Raw genomic sequence first — 27,060 nt, forward strand, 5'->3', positions numbered from 1 at the left:
AGTAGTGAAAATAGTCCCCAAGGAGCATCCTTGCGTTCATCTGTTGTGCCTTCCAGAATAGTGACATATCCCAGTGAATGTCACGAAAACATTACCAGACAACGGCCTGGATCTTCCGACAATTGCTGCAGGGTGTTTGCTTTCAGTCCGATGCAGCATAAAGGGTGATTTATCAGAAATGGCGTTCTGCCACCACTCAGTGGACGTCCAGTTGCGGTACTGGCGTGCTAATTCCAAGCCGGCCGCGGTGGCCGTGCGGTTCTAGGCGCTCCAGTCCGGAGCCGCGCTGCTACTACGGTCGCAGGTACGAATGCTGCCTCGGGCATGGATGTGTGTGATGTCCTTAGGTTAGTTAGGTTTAAGTAGTTCTAAGTTCTAGGGGACTGATGACCACAGCAGTTGAGTCCCATAGTGCTCAGACCCATTTGAACCATTTTTTTGCAAATTCCAATCTTCGCCGCCAATGGACAGTAGTGCGCATGAGTGCAGGCGCCTGCTACAGGGGCTCATCTGCAGCAACGTTCGCTGAACGGGCGTTGAGGAGAAAAGCCGGTAGCCCGCACGTGGTTGACCAGTTACTCTACAGTAGTGTTCGACGGTACACTTCTTCGCAGCCACAGTTCAACGCTGTCATCCATGGCCCGTCGTGCACCACATGTGCCCCAGGGCCGGTTTTGAATAATGCTTTTTGTCATGCGCGGTATACTTCAACCACGTCGGCACGTGAACAGTTTACAGACTTAGCCGTTTCGGAAATGCTTCCGCCCTCGGCCCTTTTTAGACATCATATAAATCGCTCAGTTTCCACACAACAACTGCAGTGTTCATGGCGTCCACCCAACTCGCTTTTTCTACCCTCCACTGATAGTGTTGTCACCTGTCATATGTGAGTGCTTACTGCACGTTGAAGTAGAGCATAGGCGATAGCCACATTAATGTCATTGTCTGGACCGAGTGTTGACGTTGAGGGTCAACTGCCAGTCTGTGCGCCAGTCACCCATCTTCTGTATGTCTACTTGTGTTTCACTGCTGTCTGTCTGTAAAACGCCTCGTCAAGCTTCTGAAGTCCTCCACTAAAAACTAAACTCCGTCCCAACAGACCTTGGAAGGCCCAACGGGACCGACCGGCCGCCGTGTCATCCTCAGTCCACTGGCGTCACTGGATACAGAAATGGAGGAGAATGTGGTCAGCACATCCCTCTCCCGGCCGTATGTCAGTTTACGAGACCGCAGTCCCTACATCTCAATCAAGTAGTTACTAAGTTTGCCTCACAAGGGCTGAGCGCACCCCGCTTGCCAACAGCGCTCGTCAGACCGGATGGTCACCCATCCAAGTCCTAGCCCAGCCCGACAGCGCTTAACTTCGGTGATCTGACGGGAACCTGTGTTACCACTGCGGCAAGGCCGTTGGCAAAGTCACCCACTAGATACTTCATATATATTGGAAATATCAGCGGCCTTATCTCCTCTTTTACATTCCTTGCCGCTCGGCGCGTTGGTTAATGCATTGTATTCGCGTTCTGCCGCGGTGTATTTCACATGCCCTTCTGTGGTTTCCCGTTGTTTCCCTACATCGCTTATGGCGAATACCGGGATGGTTCCTTTGAGATGAACGTGGGCTACGTCACTCCTCATTCTGGTCCAGTACACGCTTGTACTCTGTCTCATGGCTGACACGACGTTCAACCCCAATGTTCCGAATTTTAGTTTTTTTTCGCATTGCCACAGTTTCTCTAGCACGTCTGCGGTCCTCGTAGTGTGGCGTTTATCTACAGTCGTGTTGAAACGTAACGAATTACCGCTTACACCTTCGGCGATGCACCTGTGACAGTAGAAGCACATTTACTACATGTATATGGTATCAGGATGCAAAGTTCAAAGGCGAACATCTGCGGAACACAAGAGAAGAAAAAGGCTAAATTTGCTGATAAGGATTGAGGTGTGACAGAATTTTTTTACCTGTATTTAGAAGATTTCTAGGCTTAATTTTAAAGGAAACGTTGTCAACGAACGCACTTGTTATGGTAAGTGAAACAGCCTTGATAGAGCTTCTGTTGCCAAACAACCTGAAAAACACGCGATCCAGGTTTCAGAGTTGCAACTCAATGGCTATTCAGAGAATTTCATGACTATTCTTTTCTTAAAGGTGCATTGATCATTGGGTTATAGCCAGCTGTTTCAGATTTTCTGACATGAAGTCATACGATCTTCTCTGTAACACCCTGTAAAGCCTCCTTTTACGCTCTTACTGAAAGCACGATCTACTTACGTATGCAGGACACTAAATAATTTTTGTTCGTTAGATCACACAAACATGGTCATATCAAGGGATTGTGTTTCAGGATCATAATACATATGACAAAAATTGGTTGGATGAGCAAGAGAATGAATCTCCTGTGGTTTTTCAAGAAGTTATATTAACTCCACTGGCTCTATTCAAGACTTATGTCAGCAGTCTCCATCACATTTCACTCTACTTTCGAACTAAGTAGTGTCACTGAACTTAATCAATTGGATGTTTGTGTTATTTCGAAGAATACATATTCATCTTCTAGAGTTTACACCAGAGCACCGTAGAGTCGAGGTGAAACAGGCGTTAATATCATTGTTCAGCTGTCGTTTTTGAGGGGGATAATGGTGAACGAGTGGTTGGCTGTACACTGTCTTGTTTGCCAAATGGATGATCCTGATCTCAGTGGCTTGAGCTGCACTGCAGCCATCGCTCATTCAGAAATGAGTCTTGGTCGTTTGATTTCCTTGTCCATTCGTTTCCATTCAGACTCCATAGACGTTCCTTCATATCAACAGACGCCAATTCATTATATATTTGAAGTTGTATATCACAATTTCTCTTGACCTCTCATCGTATGTTTCGATGTATACCTCAGTTGTTATTGGCCTTTTTGCGTCTCTTTACCCAACCAAAATTCCTAGCACAACTGTAACGTGGCCAAATGGTACAGTGAATTTTCTGTGAAGTCTAGTTCATGGAACTATGAGCAGTTCTCGCCATAGCACATCCTCACAGTTTTGTAGTTTATCTGTATGTATATTGTCTACAAGCAGTTGCGCCGTGATTCTTGAAACTTGTCTTTAGTTTATAATTTGTTTTACTTAATAGTAGGCCAAATCACACCATTTTCTAAGCAACATCCTTCGTGTGTGAAACAAGCGCTCTCATCATTCTGCCATTTAGTTTACGTGTTAGTTGTTTCACACAGCCGTTAGGTGTTACGTATGCCTCAGAGGATTCGTTCCTAAGGCCTTTCACTGGTATCACTGCTTCAGACGACTTTCCAACGCACAATCTCCCGTGTCGGCCCAGACTCGATCAAATGCAACAGAAAAACATCACGGAAAATTAGTTTCCTTGTTACAGACCCATTATGTCACAGAACTCTGCATATAATCATCGTTTCCGGTCATCGATCACTGCATAAATTACACCTTAATTGCTTCATCTGAAGATTGATGGCCTTCCGGCTCGGGAACCAGAGCGCGGTTGTCCGTCAAGATTAGGGCGCAGTGAGGTTTAATTGAGCGAGAGTTAGAGCAGACTTGCATGAACGTCTTAAGTGAAACATCCTGTCAGATACGATGACAGATTTGATCTCTCTTCGTCTGCTCGCATCATCGCTGCGACAAGCTAGTTCTACATTTGTACCGCACTCATATGACTAAGAATGGGAGGTATTTACTATGCGTGTGGATCAAGATTCTATTGACTAATGGCTGATAAGGCTCTCGAACAAATTTCGCTTGCCTTTTATTTTTAGAGAAAGTAAGTAGAACGCCATTGCAACAATAAAAATGAACCTCTAACGGATGATATTCTTTTGAAATAACAAATGATCACATTATCAGTCTTTCATCGCTCCTTTGTAAAATAATTTTGTGTGTTTGAGTTAAACAAGATTAAGTGCGTGACCAGTTACGCAATGCGAACGTAACTGACACCTTTTTTGCCATCGCCTGAACCCTTTGCCTTCCAGAAGGGTTTCCTACGATGCTAAAAGATTAGCCCCTCCGGGAGAAAACATGAAGGGAAGAACTTAAAGACAGAATTTTTAGCGTTAGCGCGGCGGACGTTTGCGAGATTATAGGACTATTGCAACTGATCTGATCTTTTAACTACTTTTCATTTTAATGACGAGGTGTACACGCAACCCGGCGTTAAGCCATGGGAAGTTGTATAGCGAGCACATTAGAAGCATTTTTTGTAAATCACATAGAAGATAATTTTTCGTAAGTCTGCTGCACAGCAGGAAAAAATATCTACCAAAATATTTTTTTCTAGGCCGATTTCGGTTTTTCTGAATTTGTTGTGGGACATAGTGAAACTTTTCCGGCTTCACCGCGTACAGTTTCATGAAGTTCCGATAGGTGGCAGCCCTGTGCGTACCATTCAAAATAACGGGTGTAGCGGCAGTGCGTTCCAAGAAGAGAGCCTTATAGAGTTTCTTTTGACGGAAAACCAGAGCGTCGCACACATCCATCGTTGTGCGAAGCGTCTGTCATCATTTCAACAAGGTCGCGCAAACCTGTCCGATCACTCACCAACCGGCCGACGGCACACAGGGTTGCAGGATCTGGGTGATCGACAGATCGCAACCGAACTCCTAGCTGCACGACTGGACGTCTCTATCGCAGTGCTGATACACTAGTGCGCTAGTTGGGGTACTTAGAGGTGTGTGCCTGCTGGGTTCGTCGCCATCTAACAGAAGAAGAGCATCGAAGGACCATCTGTGAGGAGCTGCTTGCGCGTTACGACGCTGTTAGTGACAATTATTGGTCGGACATTGCCACAGGCGATGAAACACTTCGAACGAAAATGGAACGGAAAATCCATCGAGTGGCTCCACACAACCTTTTTTCCGAAGAAAAAGTTCAAAACCGCATCAGCCGGCAAAGACAAGGTGACGGGCTTATGGGGCTCTGAAGGGGTTAAACCTATTTGATGTCCTCACACATAGCGCAGTGATCAACTGTGAAGTGCAGAATGAGATTTTCACTCTGCAGCGGAGTGTGCGCTGATTTGAAACTTCCTGGCAGATTAAAACTGTGTGTCGGACCGAGACTCGAACTCGGGACCTTTGCCTTTCGCGGGCAAGTGCTCTACCAGTTGAGATACCTAAGCACGACTGACGCTCGGTCCTCACAGCTTTACTTCGCCAGTACCTCGTCTCCTATTTTCCAAGCTTCACAGAAGCAGTAGCGTGCCATTAACAAATATGATATACAGTTACATATGTAAAGAGTTCATCCATCCTGGGGGATCCCAACAATTTTTGCCTGTTATCGACATTAATCTGTCCCAGCGATTCCAAGCCTTTCTATAATGTTTATTTCAAGTTTCAAGTCGGATAACGAACCACAAAAGAAACATTTTTTGTATGATGTAATCAAAAATTAACAAATTTCTGATTTTTTTCCATCACATGTGCTGTGAAACATTTCTTCTGGCAAAATTTATGTTTCTACGTCATAGGTTTTAATTAGTTTGAGAGTAACAAAATATGTAACTTAAAATGGTTGTAGTATTTTCTGATTGCATTGACTTAAAAGCTACGTCATTTAGAGTTTAGTATGTGATATAAATTTGAACTTGATATGTCTACCGGTTCCTGAGAAATTAGGTCTAAACAGACGGACGGACTGACAAAGAGTCTGATAACAGTAGACAAAAAAATTTTTCCGTGTGATACAATTTTAGATTAACAATTTAAAGATATTTTCCTTCGATTGTAGTGTGAAACCATGCTTCTTGCCAAATTTCATGATTCTAGGTCAACGGGAAATGCACTGTGGGTTGTGATGAATGAGCCGGCCGGTTTGGCCGTGCGGTTCTAGGCGCTTCAGTCTGGAACCGCGTGACCGCTACGGTTGCAGGTTCGAATCCTGCCTCGGGCATGGATGTGTATGATGTCCTTAGGTTAATTAGGTTTAAGTAGTTCTAAGTTCTAGGGGACTGATGACCACAGATGTTACGTCCCATAGTGCTCAGTCATTTGAACTTTTTTTATTTTTTTATTTTTTATTTTTATTTTTTATGAATTAGTTCGAGAGAATCGAAGTATGTGACACGAATGGCCGTAGCTTTTGATTGCATTGGCATAAAAGTTTCGATTTTTTAAATCGGTAAAGGACCGTAGGCCTTAAAATGTGAGTATCTTCAACATTTCGCAGCCCTGTCAGCAACTGTATAAATATATTTTTTTTAATTGTAATAATTAACAGCCTCAGTTGCACCGTTTATCTAGAAATTTACCTAGGTTTCGGTCGGGATAGCCCAACCTTATTCAGAATAAAAATAACTATCGTTGGTCCACAGTGGACATCGTCAAGACGCTACGGTCAGTTCCAGTACAACACTCGTGGCTGCCGCATCGCCGTCGCGAAGTGCGTCCGAGGCAGTTCCGTATAAGTTTTACAGTCTGACTATCTGACTCTAATTTATGGATTTGTAGTTTTAGCTTGACGATGCCCACTATGGACAAACGGTAGCTACTGTTATTCTGAAGAAGGTTGGGTAATCCCGTCTGAAACCTAGGTAAACTTCTAGGTAAACGGCGCTACTGAGGCTGTTAATTATTAAAATTAAAAAACTTAAAATGTGACATAAATTTCGACTAAATACGTCATTCAGTTCCTGAGAGGAAGGGTTTTGAACAGCAGGACACACAGACAGACGGAAGGTCAACAAAGTGATTCCACAGGAGTCCAGTTTTGACCGATTGAGGTACGGAAGCCTAAAAACTACCACATTAAAGTTGAAGTTTTCCACTTAGGGTCATGCTGTTCCCAGTAGCTCACGTGGTTTGCCTTGGGTATTGATTGTGTGCGAAATTATGAACTCTCGTTAGCCGATAAGCTTATGGTGCCATCTGGTCTGTTTGTCATACTTCATATCAAAACTCGGTACGTCCTGATTCAATGCTGGGTGGGGTGTTCAGAGTTTCAGGCAAGCGTACACTGCGGAGGCTGGGGGGTGAGGCCGTGTAATGACAGCGTATTGCGCGAGTCGCTCCACGGCGTCGCCCGCATTTGGTGCAGGCGGAGTCGCGAGGAGCCGGCCGTGAATGGCTCTCCAGCTGATGAGTCGCCCGGCGGCTGAGTGGCAGCGGCAGGAGCAGGAGCAGGAGCGAGGGCGTGTGCGCTCCTCCCGGAAGGGCCGCGAGGGCGGTGAAAGGCCTCCTTGTGGGGCCGCAGCCAGGTGAAGCAAGACGCGTGCTCCCGCTGAATACGGTGCGAGCAGCACGTGAAAAGGCGCGGCGCGGGGGCGGCCGTACTCTGCAGGGCGTGGGTGGTCCTTGTTGGAGAATCTATTAAAATGCAGCGTCTCCGCATGTGACCATTTCATTGCCTTGTGCGGAGAGTAATGGAAGAAGCGAGGGGAACGCTGCAGTCAATACTTGCTTCTTGTGCGCACAGAAATATGCTGAGCGGATGACTGCATTCTGAACCGCTTGCACACGGTTATCAGCACAATTTTTCTGTAAGAGAATGACACTATGTACTGAAATATTCAATTAGATTTGTTGCCTTCAGCGTAATAAGACTTTACCAGTTTCCTTCCAACTACATAGCCTCAAGATAAGTTACAGTCAAAGACAAAAAAAAAAAAACAACCTACCACGAAGGAATTATCCGAATGGAACGAAAAACGGTAGATGTGCTGTACATGTACAGACAAATAAGTGATTGAAATTTCAAATAAATTGGATGTTTCCGCAATGAGATTTTCACTCTGCAGAGGAGTGTGTGCTGATATGAAACTTCCTGGCAGATTAAAACTGTGTGCCCGACCGAGACTCGAACTCGGGATCTTTGCCTTTCGCGGGCAAGTGCTCTAAGTTTGGAAGGTAGGAGACGAGATACTGGCAGAAGTAAAGCTGTGAGGACCGGGCGTGAGTCGTGCTTCGGTAACTCAGATGGTAGAGCACTTACCCGCGAAAGGCAAAGGTCCCGAGTTCGAGTTTCGGTCGGGCACACAGGTTTAATCTGCCAGGAAGTTTCAAATTGGATGTTTTACTCCAGAGAGACAATTTTACAAATTGAGCAACCCAGTAACGCCTCGTTCCATCTTTGGTTGGCCCTTAGAAAAGTAGTTATTCGGCCTTGCATTGATAGGCAGAGTTGCTGGATGTCTTCGTGAGTGATACCTTGCCATCTTCTGCCCAACTGGTGATTCGGATCGTCAAAATTCGGAAGTTGTGGGAAGACACTGCCCATTACGCCCCAAACGTTCTCAATTGCAGAGTGTTCCGGCGACATTGCTGGCCAAGGTAGGGTTTAGCAAGCACGGATACAAGAAGTAGAAATTCTTGCCTTGTGTGAGCGGGCGTTATCTTCCTGAAATGTAAGTCAAAAATCCTTGTCATGGAGTGTAACCAAATGGGGCCGTAGAATGTCGTCAACGTACAGTTACGCTCTCGGAATGCTGCAGATGACAACCAAAGTGGAACTGCTGTGAAAAAAAATGGCATCCCAGATCATCACTCCTACATGTCGATGCATATGACGGCCGACAATGAGTCTGGTATCCTACTGCTATCTGGGGCGTCTCCAGACATGTCTTCAGCCTGGAATCTCATTGACTAGAGTAGAATTGCCTTCAGTGAAGAGTCCTCCTTAGAACTGACCGGCAAAAACCACACAGCAGTAAGCCATCGCTATTCTACGCCTCGTTCTATTGCTTTTCATGGCTTGCCAAACCCTACCTTGACCAGCATGGTCACCGGATCTCTCCCCAACTGAGAACATTTGGAGCATTATCAGCATGGCCCTCCAGCCAGCTCCGGATTAAGACGATCTAACGCACCAATTGAACAGAATTTGACATGATATCTCTCAGCAGCATATCCAATCATTCTGTCAATCAGTACCAAGTCGAATACGTGCTTCCAAAGGGCCAGAGGTAAATCAATGTATTACTGACTTGCTCAGTTTGTGAAGCTCTTTCTCTTGAATAAATCATCCAATTTTTCTGAAAAGTAATCATTTGTTTTTGTGTACATGTACATCTACATCTACATTTATACTCCGCAAGCCACCCAACGGTGTGTGGCGGAGAGCACTTTACATGCCACTGTCATTACCTCCCTTTTCTGTTCCAGTCGCGTATGGTTCGCGGGAAGAACGACTGTCTAAAAGTCTCCGTGAGCGCTCGAATCTCTCTAATTTTACTTTCGTGATCTCCTCGGGAGGTATAAGTAGGGGGAAGCAATATATTCGATACCTCATCCAGAAACGCCCCCTCTCGAAATCTTGCGAGCAAGCTACACCGCAATGCACAGCGCCTCTCTTGCAGAGTCTGCCACTTGAGTTTACTAAACATCTCCTTAATGCTATCACGGTTACCAAATAACCCTGTGGCGAAACGCGCCGCTCTTTTTTGGTTCTTCTCTATCTCCTCCGTCAACCCGATCTGGTACGGATCCCACACTGATGAGCAATACTCAAGTATAGGTCGAACGAGTGTTTTGTAAGCCACCTCCTTTGTTGATGGTCTACATTTTATAAGGAATCTTCCAATGAATCTCAACCTGGTACCCGCCTTACCAACAATTAATTTTATATGATCATTCCACTTCAAATCGTTCCGCACGCATACCCCCAGATATTTTACAGAAGTAACTGCTACCGATTTCCGTTCCATAGGGATAATTCCGTCGTGGTGCTAAGTATCCCACCGTCCCCTCCGCCACTCTCTCTTCCAGCTTCCTATGTCCTGTACTAGATTACCTCCAAACGCTTACTTGCCATTTAACGCCTCTTGCCACTATTAAATCTACTACCCTTAGACAAATACAACACACACGTATGTGCACAAGTACACACAACACAGTTCTGCCGAGAATTGTTTGTTGGTTTTCCTCTTATCTTTCTAAAGAAGAAAACCTTCATCAGTAAAACAATTCTATTAACAGAATCTTCCATCGGTTCTTGGTAGAACAACATTATAATAAATGAAAAGCACCAGTTTGCTTTTGTTCTACAATATTACTTTTATTGTTAACCGGTTTTCGGCTTACAAGGCCATCTTCAGACATTTACTGAGTATTATCACCAAAGAAGTTATATGTTAGCAGATAACATTGGAAGAGAAGTAACACATCTAGACTAAAGTAGAAACATACAGTAAGTAACATATTTGCAATGAAAAAGTAAAAACTGAACAGTAAATAAACAAAAATGGAGTAGACAGGAAAACCTTTAGCACAAAATAGGAATAGCATGCCTACATAACAGTTTCTATAAATAAACAAAAATAATAAAATGAAATAAAATTAGTACTAGAAAAGGCTGCATCAGAAGGTATGAAACATGGAGAGTGATACACAACCAATTAAAAGAAGAGACAGTTATCAATGTAAATACAGAACACATAAGGAACTTAAGCAAAATCAATAATTTGTTGAAGTTGTCTTGGTATTCGACATAGACTGTAGTTTCAATAGTTAAGACTTTAACTTAATTCTTACTTGTATTGCTATCCCTGTTTAACACCCCTTGTAGTTGTCTCATCAAATACTGTTCATATTTTACTTTTCACGTTTATTTAATGAAAACTGTTACACAGCCACTGCTTTGATTATAATGTTAATGTTAAAATGCAGTACCACCACACTCTCAAACTGTAGGTTCCCTCAAACACCTCCATTTTCCTGCATTTATTTCTGTTTATTTTATTGATATTGCTTAACTCAGTAAATGTCGAAGATGACCTAGTAAGCCGAAAACTGGTTAACAATAAAAGTAATATTGTAGAACAAAAGCAAACTGGTGCGTTTCATTTATTAAAACAACTCTACTTGTTCATACTATTGACATAGAATTTGGAAGATGTATTACGGTTGTTTGTAACATTTTACACGTAGGCAGTATACAACTGACAAGAAGAATTGATTTAGTAGTTGTGTTGGAAATAGACACTGAAAAAAAGTAGGAAGAGTTTAACTAAAATAGTTTTGGAAAACATAAAAATAAGGATACGGTAACCGCCTTGGGCTAAGTTTCTAAGAGTATACGCTACGAGGTGTAGGTGTAGGAGCAGAGCTAGGTATAAGGTTATCGGTCTCTTAAATTCCTAGAGACAAAATCTTACCACACTACACTCAAAAGTGCGATTGGGGAAGTAGTGCGAAACGTCATAGACTTCAGTTAAATGACTCTTGGAAGAAAGAGGACAATCTGAACAGTTGCAGTATCGCCAAAATTCAGTTCGCCAATGTCGGCCTGTTGCAAATAACTTCCATCGCACCAGAGAGTGGGCTACAGTTTGTAATGTCAGCAGAACGAGTTCAGGTCGAAGCAACCGTCAGCTGTGTCGGGGTGCAGACTGCAAATCCCCAAGCAGAGAGCCCATCAGCGGCCCTGGTTTCAGTACTGTGCGGTTAATTAGGCGGCCCTATCTGCGGCAGGAGCTCCATCGGCCGCCGTCCGCTGCTACACAGCTCGCCAAGTTGCGGTAATTTCCCTCTGCAGGCGATCGCCGGGTGCCGGATCAGTGGAACTCTGCAGCGGCGTCAGCACAGCAAACCCGTGGCGGGGCTCTGCTTATGATCAGAGGCACGACGGCCGATACGACAGCAAAGTTAAACACAGCTGACACAGCAAGAGGATGTCGCTTACGCAGCTCGCTGTCGGATTGTTGAGAGTGTGTACGACGGGCCAGGAAACGAGAGCCTGCCTGGTCCATTTTTGAGGTGCCACCAAGTCCCCTTCATTTGTGGAAAGAATTGCATTAATGATTTTTGAAGCACCACGGGACCACAGAGCAACAACCAGCGTTACCACCAACACTACTACCACCACCTCATCCTCCTCTACATCTACATCTACAGGATTACTCTGAAATTCACATTTAAGTGCTTGGCAGAGGGTTCATCGTACCACAATCATACTATCTCTCTACCATTCTACTTACGAACAGCGCGCGGGAAAAGTGAACGCCTAAACCTTTCAGTTCGAGCTCTGATTTCTCTTATTTTATTTTGATGATCATTCCTACCTATGTAGGTTGGGCTCAACAAAATATTTTCGCATTCGGAAGAGAAAGTCGGTGAATGAAATTTCGTAAATAGATCTCGCCGCAACGAAAAACGTTTTTGCTTTGACTTCCATCCCAACTCGCGTATCAAATCTGCCACACTCTCTCCCCTATTACGTAATAATACAAAACGAGCTGCCCTTTTTTGCATCCTTTCGATGTCCTCCGTCAATCCCACATGGTAAGGATCCCACACCGCGCAGCAATATTCTAACAGAGGACGAACGAGTGTAATGTAAGCTGTCTCTTTAGTGGACTTCTTGCATCTTCTAAGTGTCCTGCCAATGAAATGCAACCTTTGGCTCGCCTTTCCCACAATATTATATATGTGGTCTTTCCAAGTGAAGTTGTTCGTAATTTTTACACCCAGGTACTTAGTTGAATTGACAGTCTTGAGAATTGTACTATTTATCGAGTAATCGAATACCAACGGATTTCTTTTGGAACTCATGTGGATCACCTCACATTTTTCGTTATTTAACGTCAACTGCCACCTGCCAACCCATACAGCAATCTTTTCAAAATCGCTTTGCAACTGATACTGGTCTTCGGATGACCTTACTAGACGGTAAATTACAGCATCATCTGCGAACAACCTAAGAGAACTGCTCAGATTGTCACCCAGGTCATTAATATAGATCAGGAACAGCAGAGGTCCCAGGACGCTTCCCTGGGGAACACATGATATCACTTCAGTTTTACTCGATGATTTGCCGTCTATTACTACGAACTGCGACCTTCCTGACAGGAAATCACGAATCCAGTCGCACAACTGAGACGATACCCCATAGGCCCGCAGATTGTAAAGAAGTCGCTTGTGAGGAACGGTGCTAAAAGCTTTCCGAAAATCTAGAAATACGGAATCAGCTTGGGATCCCCTGTCGATAGCGGACATTACTTCGTGCTAATAAAGAGCTAGCTGCTTTGCACAAGAACGATGTTTTCTGAAACCATGCTCATTACGTATCAATAGATCGTTCCTTTCGAGGTGATACATAATGTTTGAATACAGTATATGCTCCAAAACCCTACTGCAAACGACGTCAATGATATAGGTCTGTGGTTCGATGGATTACTCCTACTACCCTTCTTAAACACCAGTGCGTCCTGCGCAATTTTCCAATCTGCAAGTACAGATCTATCGGTGAGCGAGCGGTTGTATATGATTGCTAATTAGGGAGCTATTGTATCAGCGTAATCTGAAAGTAACCTAATCGGTATACAATCTGGACCTGAAGACTTGCCCGTACCAAGCGATTTGAGTTGATTCGCAACCCCTAAGGTATCTACTTCTAAGAAATTCATGCTAGCAGCTGTTCATGTTTCAAATTCTGGAATATTCGATTCGTCTTCCCTGGTGAATGAATTTCGGAAAACTGCGTTCGATAACTCCGCTTTAGCGGCACAGTCGTCGGTAACACTATTATCGGCTCTGTGCAGCGAAGGTATTGACTGCGTCTTGCCGCTTGTGTACTTTACTCCTCCTCCTCCTCCTCCTCCTCATCATCATCATCATTATCATCATCATCACCATCATTATCATCTTCCTCTTCCTCCAAAACTATCATTACCACTTCAAATGCCACTATTATCACCACGCTGGCTAATTACATTGATGCTGATGAGCTAAAAACCGCAGCATCTTCCACTTACGATCAACACTACATGCGAGCTACCAGCGTGAAAAGCGCTCAAGTCTGGACTCAGAAATCAGTTGTGCTGAGTTGATTACTTCTACCTCGAAAGTTCTCTTAATGTGAGTCTTTTTCTTAAGGATTCTAGCGGCAGCATACTTGTACAAAATTGTTTTAGTTTTCATACTGTAAGAGATTTTGGTAGAAACTCGAGCTTTCGAAGAGCTCCTCCATCCTCACATTCCTCCCTCGATGAAGGGCAAATCTTCGAAAGCTCGAGTTTCGGTTCGGATGTGACGTTGCTAGAATACCGACAGAATTTTACAGTCGACATGAGCCTCACGTTATAAAGGGTTCCGAGATCAGGTTAGAGCCGCCTTGCGACAAAAGAGCATCGCCGTAATTGGCCGGCTCTCGCAGCGCACGCGCCTCTCAGGCTCCTACAAAGACCCCACGTGCGGCCTTTGCCTCGCGCTCGCGTTCTCGGCTCTCCCCCAGCCCCCTGCCCTCTGTTGTTTTGTCAGGCGGTGCGCGGCTGCGGCAGCAGGCTGCGCTTTCGTTAATCCAAGCAACCCGGGAACCCGATCTGGTGCCGCGGGTCGCGGAAACTGCCGGCCGCACTTCTGTTGAAGGCGTGTCGGCCGCTCTCGCCCCATCCGGCTCCAACCCTCCCCAAGATGTGGCGGCGGTTTGTGCGCTGCTCCACCACCCCAGCCAGCAGGGCAGCAAGGGGCACTGCGTTTCAACACAGCCCTGTGAAACTACTGCAGGACCCAACCTCGTCACCTCTTCTCGACATCAAAATGCACAGACTGAAAAAAATCCCATCACCAAGAAGAGGTTGTGCGACATAAACGAAAGTTGGTTGGCGCGTTTCTACATCTGAAAGATTATGTCTATCAAATCTCGCACCAGTAGTACCAGTATGAAGATGAAATCAGGTTTGCTTTAAATATACGCTGCAACGGTGATGAGCAATAATTAGTTTTGAATTGGGCATGGTGAGTTGGTGTTAGTCAAGGATGCCTTTCAGGGGACAAGCCATTACCACACCTCAGTGAGTGTGAACGTGGTCATGTAATAGGGCTACGAGTAACTGGATATTCCTTCAGTGCCGGCCGCTGGTGGCCGAGCGGTTCTGGCGCTACAGTCTGGACCCGCGCGGCCTCTACGGTCGCAGGTTCGAATCCTGCCTGGGGCATGGATGTGTGTGTTGTCCTTAGGTTAGTTAGGTTTAAGTAGTTCTAAGTTCTAGGGGACTTATGACCTCAGCAGTTGAGTCCCATAGTGCTCAGAGCCATTCGTTCTGCGATACTGAAGAAAGGCTTGGCAAGGAGGTAGCCGCTGTACATGACTGCGAGTAGCGGTGGTCAAGACGACCTAGCTCCGGTAGGCCACGTGGCACTATCGACAGGGAAAACTACCGTGTTCGGCGTATTACTCTGGCGCATCGTAAATGCAATTACAGCAGCAATTTGAGCAGCAGTTGGCACTGCAGTGACACAACGAACTGTTGAAGGACAGTTCGGAGCCAGAAGGCTTGCAGCGTTCATTTGGCTGACCCCAAACCACCACCATTTGTGATTACAATGGCGTCAAGCGACGGTGAAGATCTGTTGTCTTTTACGATCATAGCTAGTTCTGCGTCGATACCAGTGATGGCTGAGTATTGGTGAGAACCAGTTGAGGAGCCGGCCTGAGTGGCCGAGCGGTTCTGGGCGCTACAGTCTGGAACCGCGCGACCGCTAAGGTCGCAGGTTCGAATCCTGCCTCGGGCATGGATTGTGTGATGACCTTAGATTAGTTAGGATTAAGTAGTTCTAAGTTACCGGGGACTGATGACCTCAGAAGTTAAGTCCCATAGTGCTGAGAGCCATTAGAGCCAAGACCAGTTGAGGGCCTGTAACCAACCTGTCTACATGATAGACACATCGGACCTGGTGCTATGGTATGGGATAGGTTGTCCCACGCACGCTGATTGCAAATTTGTACGTCAATCTGGTGATTCGGCCTGTTACGCTCCTATTCATGAATGGCATTACAGTTGGGTGTTTTCCAACAAGATAACGCTTGCTCACATATCGCTGTTGTAACCCAAGATGCTCTACAGTGTGTCGACGTGTTACTTTTGCCTGCTCGACCACCAGATTTGCCTCCGATCGAGCACATTGGGACATCATCGAACAACACCAGCATCATCCACAAATAGCATTAATCGTTCCTTAATTGGCAAACCAAGCGCAACAGGCATGGAACTCCATACTACAATCTGACATCCGGCACCGGTACAACACCTATACACGTTTGCATGCTTGCATGCAACGCTCTGGCTGCACCGGTTATCAATGTATAGACATTTTACATTTGCAGTGCCTTATCTTGCGCTTGCATTAACCTGCGATCTTACAATGTTAAACACTTAACCTATGTTACCTAGACAAGTGTATTCCCGAAATTTCGCTACTCTACTTTTTGCGCTTTTTTTCGTCAGTGTAGTACTATTCCTTAAGAAGTACAATTGAAAATGCGTCATATTTCAAAATGTCTAGAGTTCGGAAAAATTAGTCTTGGGAAAAATCTGACTGAATTATAAGTTGCAATATTGTAACGATTCACTTCTTGGTGCTTGAACCATTGTATAGGATTTTCCACAACCCATAAAATGATCCACGCGTTGTAATTTCAGCCAGACGAGTCCGGTATGAAGTAACCGGCAGCGGAAGGAGACTGGCACGGAGCCAAGCTGCGGCACTGGTACACTACACTACACTACACTATACTACACTACACTACTGTACAGTTAATTAGACGACGCTATCTGCTGCGGTCTATCGGTCGCTTTTCTCTCATACACTGCTCGCCAAGTTATGGTAATTCCCCGCTGCAGACGTTCGTTCTCTGCTCTGCCAGATCAACTCTGCAGCACCAGCAACATAGTAGCTAACCCCATGGAGCTGTTCTGCTTGCGACAGCAGAAACAACAGAAATTAGGCAGCCAAGTTGTAACAAGGTGGTGCATTTGTTTGTATGTTTGTGTGTGTGTGGGGGGGGTGTATTATCACTTGGTATCATAAAGGGAACTGAAGATCGTGTGACGTAAGACTGAAATCGGTTACAAATAAAATTATATTTATGAATGCAGTCGAAGGTGTTATTCCGACGAAGGCGTGATGGAAAGTTATGCTTCCGAATTTTTTGTTCTGTTCTTGATATCGGATGACGTATTACATGTGATGCATATTACTCCCTCTTCGCTGACACAAGCTGTAGCCCTCAATACTAGACAGTTCCAAATTGCGGCGTGTAACACGGCGCTATGTGCAGTACTTATATCACTGCGTGGGAAACAGCTTAAAAAACTGTGAACACGAATTCAAAGAGTTTGTCCGCACGTGGGACACCCTCTCCTTGAGTAAGGGCAGTGCCAGACCACACACGAGCGCGGCGACATGAGCATCACTATCATCGATCATTCTCCATACAACCCCGACTTCGCCCCACTCGATTTTCATTTGATTCCTAAATTTAAAGAACACTTCGGCGACGCCGATAGTGACGAAGCCTTGCAAGCAGAGGTGAGGCTGTGGCTCTGACAGCAAAGTCAAACACTCTACTGTGACTTATCAACAAAATGGTCTCTTGTTGGGAGACGTGTTCGTCTTCAGGGTAACAATGTTGAAGAATAAATATCCAGATATGAAAAATAAAGATGTATAATGTTAATAAATTTATTTCATTTAAGAAGCTTCAGGTGTTTTTTTATATAAAAACTTCGGTGACATTACTTTTCAACACAGCCTCTTATTAACAGCCTCGTAGTAATAGTATTTACTGGGAGTGTGTGTAACAGCCCATGAGGAGAAAGACTAGTTGAACTCTTTTGGGGTCCACCAAGAACCCTCCATTTGCGAAGAGAATGAAACTAACGATAACTGTACTGTTTCACAATGCACCACCTCCCCAACCACGATTCCATCTTTGTTCCTCCCTCCTTCACCTTCTTATGCCTCCTTCTTTGGTGTATCTCTCAAACTGGAGGCTGTTCGTCGTGTTCTGTTCTGATTATCGTCCTTCATCTCTATGTTCGTCTGTTTCTGATGTCGTGCATCATTCTTTCTCTTCCTACATCTTCGTCATATTCCTTCCACTTTTCGCTCTGTATTTCTTTGTTGCAGACAATTCCTACGCAGTTTATGTCGCAGCCACCACTTTTTCTTATTTCTAGTCACTTCCAATAATCTCCTTCTTTCCGCTATTCATTTTCATTAATTATTCATCCTTAAGTCAGTCAGCCCACTTCACCTAAAGCAACTCTCTCCGTAGCCATATTTCAGAACTTTCTAAACATGTCTCTTCTGTCTTTTTACCCGTCAGTGACTCATTCTAGTGATAACGTTTAGCAAATCTTTGCCTGAGTTTTCTCCTCAACTATCACTAATGCCAATGTTATCGCCACAACCATCACCAGTGTTGACCTAAATACCACCTCCACCGCCACTACTGTTACTAATGCCAAAACCACCAAATCAGCAGTATGAAACTGAAGCTGGACGTAATCTCGACTGCCGGCCTAGGTGACCGAACGGTTCTAGGCGCTACAGTCCGGAACCGCGCAACCGCTACGGTCGCAGGTTCAAATCCTGCCTCGGGGATGGATGTGTGTGATGTCCTTAGGTTAGTTACGTTTAAGTAGTTCTAAGTTCTAGGGGACTGATGACCTTAGAAGTTAAGTCCCATAGTGCTCAGAGCCATTTGAACCATAATCTCGACAGAAATATTTTATAGACGCATTTCGGCAACCAAAGTTGGCACTACAGCAACGGTCTGAGGCGCTTCCAAATATCGCGTAATCTTTCCTCACAATCATGTAGTACTAAGGTAGAATCAAATTGGATGCCACAGAAAGGAAGGTCAAAACATTCTACAATGGCTGTCTCCATACACATCATCAGCAGAACAGAACGGGATGTCAGCTTGAAAGATTGTCGTTGACGTTGATAGGAGTAGAGTGAGGGTGCTGGCATCCGGGGCCTAGGAGAAATACTGGGATCGCAACGAACATGTGACGTCGCACTAGTCGGCTTGTCCGCCACTCTTCGCGACTGCTCGGCTCCACGCAGCTATCACGATCAGTCAAAATGTGATTGAGAAGGTTCCCACAAAAGGTATTAAATTTTTCGTGTAGTATCGAGAGCTTGCATACATTTAAATGCACATTCAAGAATTATTAAACTCGTCTGAAATAGTTACTTGCTCCCCGCCAGAGACAGATGTTGTCACTCGTAAGACCTGCAGTGTCACGTGCTGTGACGTATGCACCACTGCCAGTCTTTCCAAAGTTAAGCGTGTTCACTCATGTTATACTGTTGGGTTTTGTCGTTTCGTATAGTCTCAGAACTTGATTTGGCTTTGACCATTAACAATAGTTCTTTAATTCCGCTGTTATATGCCGCTATTTTATATCATGGATCATCCATGAACCTAACTTCTACAGTTCGGTACTGGGCTAAACGATGTGATGTTATGTCGACGTCCGGGTTAGAGTGTACACACCGCCACTTGAAGGTCGAGGTTGAGAGGTACAACTAGATGGCAAACAGTTTCTCGCGGACTGGTTCCAGTAATGTTTTGCCGTGTACTCGTATTCCTGTCATTTAATCAGGTATCATTTAATTGCTACGCGATACGTCTGGGATGTACGGACACATTGTGTAACAGTTTATTGATAAGGCGAAAGAAGAAAAACCCACTGCTGATGGCAAAACTTTTTTTGCATATGAGTAAAACAAATTGTGTTTTGCGTCAGGGTGCGCTCGCTACTCACACATTGTTTTTTGGAGGACACGGGCCAGTCCGGAGAAGAGGAAAAAGTATAAAATGCTAATGTCTGACAATCGTCTATCAGCAATTCTGAAATTCTTTTTAGACATTTTTTCCTGCTGTTGGATGTTTTAACATTTTATCTTTTGTATTTATTAGCGGAAGCTGGTCAACCAGCGAGAGACTTCTATGGTTAAGTGTGGAAAACAGCCAAGAAACCACATTCAATTTGAAAGATATACCTCGACAACGGTCGCTAAACCACGGCAGATTATTTCAACTGAATCCACAGATGAATAGATCCGAATCAAATGATTGTCTTAAAAATATATACCAGGATTATTAACGTGCAGGATGATGAGAGCGAATTTGTGTTCTGTGATGAAGTGAGACGTTCTATACGGATATAGGGAATAAAGCTGAATAAAAATTTTTCAAACAGCCAGTTAAATCACATAATGATCACGCTGGGCATCGTGTTTGTAGCGGGTTTAATCGTTACTTCCAGACTTCTAGGTACTTCAGTGATATCAATAGTACAGAAAGTGTGGCAGATTAAAGCTTTGCATCAGGTCGCGATGCCTGCACAAACAGCGTAACTAGCAGAGGAATGGTTTCGGAAGTTATTTTATGTATATAGACTGAAGCGGCGAGTGAAAATTCGTGCCAAGGCCAGGAATCGAACCTATGTCTCCTGATTACTAGGCAGGTGCGTTAGCCACTACTGTATATTCCCCTCTACAAACGAACACAGTTGCCGAGGCCATCCGTGTTCTAGAATAGCACTTCAGCTCCGAACGTAAATTGGGGATACAGCCTGAAACCCAAGAGCAGGTACTTATACAACTGAACTAACACAACGTCAGAGACTTTACTGGTCTCATGTTGAAATAAAACCATATATGTGTGAGATCTGTAAAGTCTCTGATGTTACCTCATTTGATACGTACCTGCACCTGGATTTCAGGCTGGATCGCCCATTTACGATCGATGCTGAGGTGCTATTTCAGAACATGGCGAGCCTCTGCACTTCTGTTCGTGTGTAAGGCGGAATTTATGGTAGACTGGGGTGGTAGTGACAAGAATTTGGATGGAAGAGGGAGACGTGCAAGATTAATCAGCACAGTTGTGTAAACTGCTGGGCAATGGTGACTTAGTAGGAGACGCACGTGCCTAGAAAGTAGGAGATTCGGGTTGGATTCCCGGCCTTGGTACAAATTTTCAATCGTTGCTTCAGTCTATATACATAAAATCATATCTGTAAGAGACCAGGAAATACTACGACGTTGTCATTTCAATCGGAAGTTGATGGTGCCGATCGGAACATCTAATCTACGGTTTTTTCCAGTCTTATAGAAGACTGGAAATTTTTCTACTTGCTGAATCGAAGAAAAGACTAACGTGCATCACAAACAGGGAAGTGGACGCACTAATTTCTATTTTCCATATCAGATTTGACAGAAGTGGTTGGCGGAGGTTTCAAATGTATGCAAACGATTCAGACCTGTGACCGCAGGCAGAAAGAAGGCTAAGAAAGGATGTGGGAGGGGACAGTAGGAGAAGAGAGCGTTGTTGAGCAAGGTCCAGCCGCCGAGAGAAAACAGGGGGGTTATGACCTCAGAACATTGTGTTGACATTACGACGACTGTGTGTGGAGACTGCGCTTGGCTGTAACTGCCGCAGCGTGCTATCACACATCTGCTTTGTAATAGCAAACAATCGAAGCTTTATGGCCTGCAGACGGAAGAATGCTTACAGAGGACGTCGATACAGTGGAGGGTTGTTTTGGCACAAGAGTCGCGTCTGAGGACGTCAGTAACAGCACAAGAAGGTGCGGAGTAAAAATGTGTGGGCCATCTCTTCCCACGCGAAACCGGGAAACTACAATCCAGAATTAACATTTCACTCAGTGGGGGAGTTTGCGCTGTTTTGAAACTTCCTGGTAGACTCAAACCTGCTGCAGCAACGGGGTTCGTGTCGGGACGCTTTTCTTTCGCGAGTTATGTTTTTACGGACTCAATTATTCAAGCAACTATAGCGACCCGACTCCCAATTTTGCTGATAAAAATATCTTGTTGATAACTCCACAGCAGCCCGGGATTAGCCGAGCGGACTAAGGCGCTGCATTCATGGACTGTGCGGCTGACCCCGGCGGAGGTTCAAGTCCTCCCTCGGGCATGTGTGTGTGTGTGTGTGTGTGTGTGTGTGTGTGTCCTTAGGATAATTTAGGTTAACTAGTGTGTAAGGTTAGGGACTGATGACCTTAGCAATTAAGTTCCATAAGATTTCACACAAATTACAAATTAAACTCCACAGAAGCTCTTCTGCACTTCTTCCTGCAGTGCGTAAGACATAGTTTTCTATTGCCCGTAAATGTATTTCAAATCTGTTTACATTTACATCATTACATTTCTATTTGTGGAGATAATACAACATTTTTTGTTTTGTACAGAACCACAAAGTCACTTCAGAATGGGCTAGAAAATTGAAACTAGTTTCGAACAAATGAAATGAATATAGCAAAAATGGAAAATTCCATCTTGTTCGAAGTTATTAAAAAGTTAAACCATCAGGAAGAATGTAGGAATTTTCAACTTTAACAAAAAGGAATATCGAAAAGATTGAGAGAATATTTATCTAGAAAGAATTTACGATTAACATATTTCTAAATAACTGCTACAGTACGTCTCTAAGGGATAATGAATAGCCGCCCGGAGTGGCCGAGCGGTTCTAGGCACTACAATCAGGAACAGCGCGACCGCTACGGTCGTAGCTTCGAATCCTGCCTCGGGCATGGATGTGTGTGATATCCTTAGGTTAGTTAGGTTTAAGTAGTTCTAAGTTCTAGGGGATTTATGACCTCAGAAGTTAAGTCCCATAGTGCTCAGAGCCATTTGAACCATTTTTGATAATGAATAATTGGTAGACAATAATAAACGGATGGCTCAAGAATTGGTAACGGATCTGTTGGTGTGGTGTTTGAAGAATAAGAAGAACAAGAACAAGAAGAAGAACTTTGCATTTATCACATACACCAATCACTGACAGAGGTGAAGAAAAAACACCTCCAAGGATAGACTGAAAATCGAATCCCAAAAGATGCACTTAATATTTGAGCTCCAAGGCCACATCCACGTCTGGAGTCAGTTATTGTCGATGATGAAATCGAAATCAACAACTGCACATTGCTAGTGGATATTAAAGCCTTGTCGTTACTTCTGGCCACTCAGTGTACTAAGAGAATGCACTATTTGTTTTCAATCCTAGGTACCTTCCCACAGTACAACGAGAAATTAAAGAATTGTGCAGTACGTAACGAGAACTGGATATGGAAGAAATACTGATCTCTGAGAAGATATAATAAGCCCTTGGTACGGACATTGTGACTTTCAGTTGACAGATTACAGATATCTGTGCGCCTAATGGCGTATTACTTTAAACTCGGCGACAGCTGTTTCTTCTCTCGAATTAAGATTACTGTTCTGGAGTTTAGCCTTCGCCTTCCGCAAAGTGAGTTGGTGCTGGCCGCCTGGAGACATGCTTCCCCAACCGAGTGGTAATCCAGTGCGACCCCCGCGGGTCTAGCATAAATATTTATGTAAGTCGGGGACACGGGTCGGCCCTCGTGGCTTGCTCCTCTATCTCCCTCTGTCTCCGTCACCGCACCTTTTTTCCCCCCCGCGGAGGGAACTGGGACATCTGGACACGGGGCGGAGTCGGTGCTCCCGTTCGTATTAGCATCAGAAAGGTTTTTAAGGCACGTGAGTGGGACGGCAGCGGGTGGTGGGGGCAGAGTTTACTTTGAATGCGACTGTATAAGTAGCGAGGGGGCGGCGCTCGGCCGCGGGATCCGGGGAACGCTACAGCTGTTATCTGTGTTCACGTGAACAATGTTCCCAGTTAATTATTACGGCTGAGCGAATTGCTGCTCCCTCCCATGAGCGAAGCGCCACGCAAAAATAGTCGGCGTACATATTCATGAAATGCCTGAGCGTATAAATAGGCTGAGCGGACTCTTAATTATATTCACCGTGCGGGGATACAAGTACTTTGACTGTGACGTCCATAACCATAGTGTGTTTTCCCTCTTTCCTCAGAATAAAAAAGACTGTAACTGTACGAAATTACTTTCCAATATCACTCCTGTGATGTGATACGATGTGTATGTGTGTGTGTGTGTGTGTGTGTGTGTGTGTAAAGTTGGAAATAAGAAAGGGGTCTGGGGGAGAAATACGAAGGGAACAGTGTTAGTGCCTGGTGCGTTGGCCACGGGACGCTGTGAAGAAAGTATACGTGGTGACCACAAAACTCTTGGTCGTACTGAAGCAGGTGATAGTGGGTTCACAACTAATTGTATTGAGGCAGCGGACCAGTGGTCGGAGATGCGTATTTATTGTATTATGGAGACACACAGCGTACACCGCATAACAACAACGTAGTTAACAGTAATTGTTCGAAGTGAAGGCCGCCACTCTCATTGCATGCATAGCAACGGCGGCTGAAATTCTCTGGCACCCTCTCAGAGCTACCTCGTGTCTGTTTTACCGGAAGACTGGCAGCTTGGACCCTAGCAAGCGGGTCTTCATTCATTTTTACTGAGGTTTCCTACACCGTCTTGAGGTAACCCCAGTGGGAAAAGTCCAGGAGTTTGAGATCCGGCGATCGCGGTGGTCGTCGGTCACGACCTCCACTTCCAATCCAACGATGAGGTTCAAATGGCTCTGAGCACTATGGGACTTAACATCTGAGGTCATCAGTCGCCTGGAACTTAAACCTAACTAACCTAAGGACATCACACACATCCATGCCCTAGTCAGGATTCGAACTTGCGAACGTAGCGCTCGCGCGGTTCCAGACTGTAGCGCCTAGAACCGCTCGGCCACCTCGGCCGGCTACATTAAAGTATCTTAAAGTTTCACTTACGGTAACGCGGTAACAAGACACCTGATGCATAAGTAGCACCTTCTTCCAAAGAGCGTAACAACACCAGCGTGCTGCGGTTGCTGACCAATCATCGCGTTTGTGTTTGTTTACATCACGTGTATTCTTACGATGAACAAAATATAGTGCAGGCGGTGTTCCGGAACACAACGTTCAGCTCACATTGTTGAACATAGATCTGCATTGTTACCAGAATTATTGGATATTGTAACAGAAAGATTACGATCCTCAACATCAAACTGGTGTTTTCACTTTTGTGCCTGGGGCCATATGCATCTACGATCGTTGTTATCGTAGCAAAAGACCAGTTCCTAGGTCAAAACTTGTTCGGTACAACATTCGTCCGCGTCGTGTACGACGTTCCATTAGATCCTGAGTTTTTGCGCAAATTTCTGATAACAGACATAAGAACATATGTAGAACAGCAAATAGTGCTTGGCAATATAAACGTGTATTTTTAACCTATTCTGTCTATTCTAAAACGCAATGAAGGAAAATTTTAACGGTACACGTTGAGTGCTAATTAATATAGAAAAGTTTCTGAAGTGCTTTGATTGCTAAAAGAGTTGCATTTAGTGCAGCGAGAGACTCTCAGTTATCAAACTGGAATATAATTTTCTCCTGACATCTATCTCCTTCAGAAGTACCGGCATCAAAACTTCTCCCCAGTCTCCAAGCAATCTTACAGTGCATTTCCTCCGACTTTACCTAATTTACCGCTAACAATGATGGAAGTTTGGAACTTCGGCGAGACGGCTTAACTCGAGAACGGCTCGGGTGGCAGCGCGGGTAAGAGGACCTGGGAAAGCAGTTGACGTTCCCACGTCTTGTGGAGCGGAGGAATGAGAGAAAATTGTTACTGTGTGGAGACAGCGAATCACGAACATGTTGCTTCACAATCCGCACTCCGGGAATGATGCGAGCATAAAGGAATGGTTCATTTTTATCTATGGATTTGGTAACCGCTTCTTTCGCAATAACAGAAGCCTTCCTAAAAGACAATTTCCATTCCTTCCGAACTGACTATGCGAATGTAGACGACATGTGGCTCAAATTCAAAGATATAGTAGCAACAGCAATTGAGATATTCATACCTCATAAATTGGTAAGAGATGGAACGGATCCCCCGTGGTACACAAAAAAGGTCTGAACGCTGTTGCAGAGGCAACGGAAAAAGCATGCGAAGTTCAGAAGAACGCGAAATCCCGAAGATGGGCTAAAATTTACAGACGCGCGAAATTTGGCACGTACTTCAATGCGAGATGCCTTCAATAGGTTCCACAACGAAACATTGTCTCGAAATTTGGTAGAAAATCCGAAGAAATTCTGGTCGTGTGTAAAGTACACAAGCGGCAAGACGCAGTCAATACCTTCGCTGCGCAGTGCCGATGGTACTGTTATCGACGACTGTGCCGCTAAAGCGGAGTTATTGAACGCAGTTTTCCGAAATTCATTCACCAGGGAAGACGAATGAAATATTCCAGAATTTGAAACACGAACATCTGCTACCATGAGTTTCTTAGAAGTAGATACCTTAGGGGTTGCGAAGCAACTCAAATTGCTTGATAAGGGCAAGTCTTCAGGTCCAGATTGTATACCGATTAGGTTCCTTTCAGATTACGCTGATACTATAGCTCCCTACTTAGCACTCATACAACCGCTCGCTCACCGATAGATCTGTACCTACAGATTGGAAAATTGCGCAGGTCGAACCAGTGTTCAAGAAGGGTAGTAGGAGTAATCCATTTAACTACAGACCTATATCATTGACGTTGTTTGCAGTAGGGTTTTGGAGCATATACTGTATTCAAACATTATGAATCACCTCGAAGGGAACGATCTATTGACACGTAATCAGCATGGCTTCAGAAAACATCGCTCTTGTGCAACGCAGCTAGCTCTTTATTCGCACGAAGTAATGGCCGCTATCGACAGGGGATCTCAAGTTGATTCCGTATTTCTAGATTTCCGGAAAGCTTTTGACACCGTTCCTCACAAGCGACTTCTAATCAAGCTGCGGTGCTATGGGGTATCGTCTCAGTTGTGCGACTGGATTCGTGATTTCCTGTCAGGAAGGTCGCAGTTCGTAGTAATAGACGGCAAATCATCGAGTAAAACTGAAGTGATATCAGGTGTTCCCCAGGGAAGCGTCCTGGGACCTCTGCTGTTCCTGATCTATATAAATGACCTGGGTGACAATCTGAGCAGTTCTCTTAGACTGTTCGCAGATGATGCTGTAATTTACCGTCCAGTAAGGTCATCCGCAGACCAGTATCAGCTGCAAAGCGATTTAGAAAAGATTGCTGTATGGTGTGTCAGGTGGCATTTGACGCTAAATAACGAAAAGTGTGAGATGATCCACATGAGTTCCAAAAGAAACCCGTTGGTATTCAATTAGTCGATAAATAGTACAATTCTCAAGGCTGCCAATTCAACTAAGTACCTGGGTGTTAAAATTACGAACAACTTCAGTTGGAAGGACCACATAGATAATATTGTCGGGAAGGCGAGCCAAAGGTTGCGTTTCATTGGCAGGACACTTAGAAGATGCAACAAGTCCACTAAAGAGACAGCTTACACTACACTCGTTCGTCCTCTGTTAGAATATTGCTG

The 27,060-nt window shown here is 44.7% G+C and overlaps 1 protein-coding gene and 1 pseudogene across 1 annotated transcript in view; one reads left to right on the top strand and one right to left on the bottom strand.

Moving 5' to 3' along the window:
- The window catches only part of LOC126284281 (roundabout homolog 2-like), a 1,294,877-nt gene that overhangs the window by 35,447 nt on the left and 1,232,370 nt on the right, over positions 1–27,060 (top strand). The gene's annotated exons all lie outside the window — the stretch shown is intronic.
- On the bottom strand, positions 1,295–1,412 carry LOC126285676 (5S ribosomal RNA; annotated as a pseudogene).

The sequence above is a fragment of the Schistocerca gregaria genome, chromosome 8, assembly GCF_023897955.1.
Source record: "Schistocerca gregaria isolate iqSchGreg1 chromosome 8, iqSchGreg1.2, whole genome shotgun sequence".
Classification (NCBI taxonomy): domain Eukaryota; kingdom Metazoa; phylum Arthropoda; class Insecta; order Orthoptera; family Acrididae; genus Schistocerca; species Schistocerca gregaria.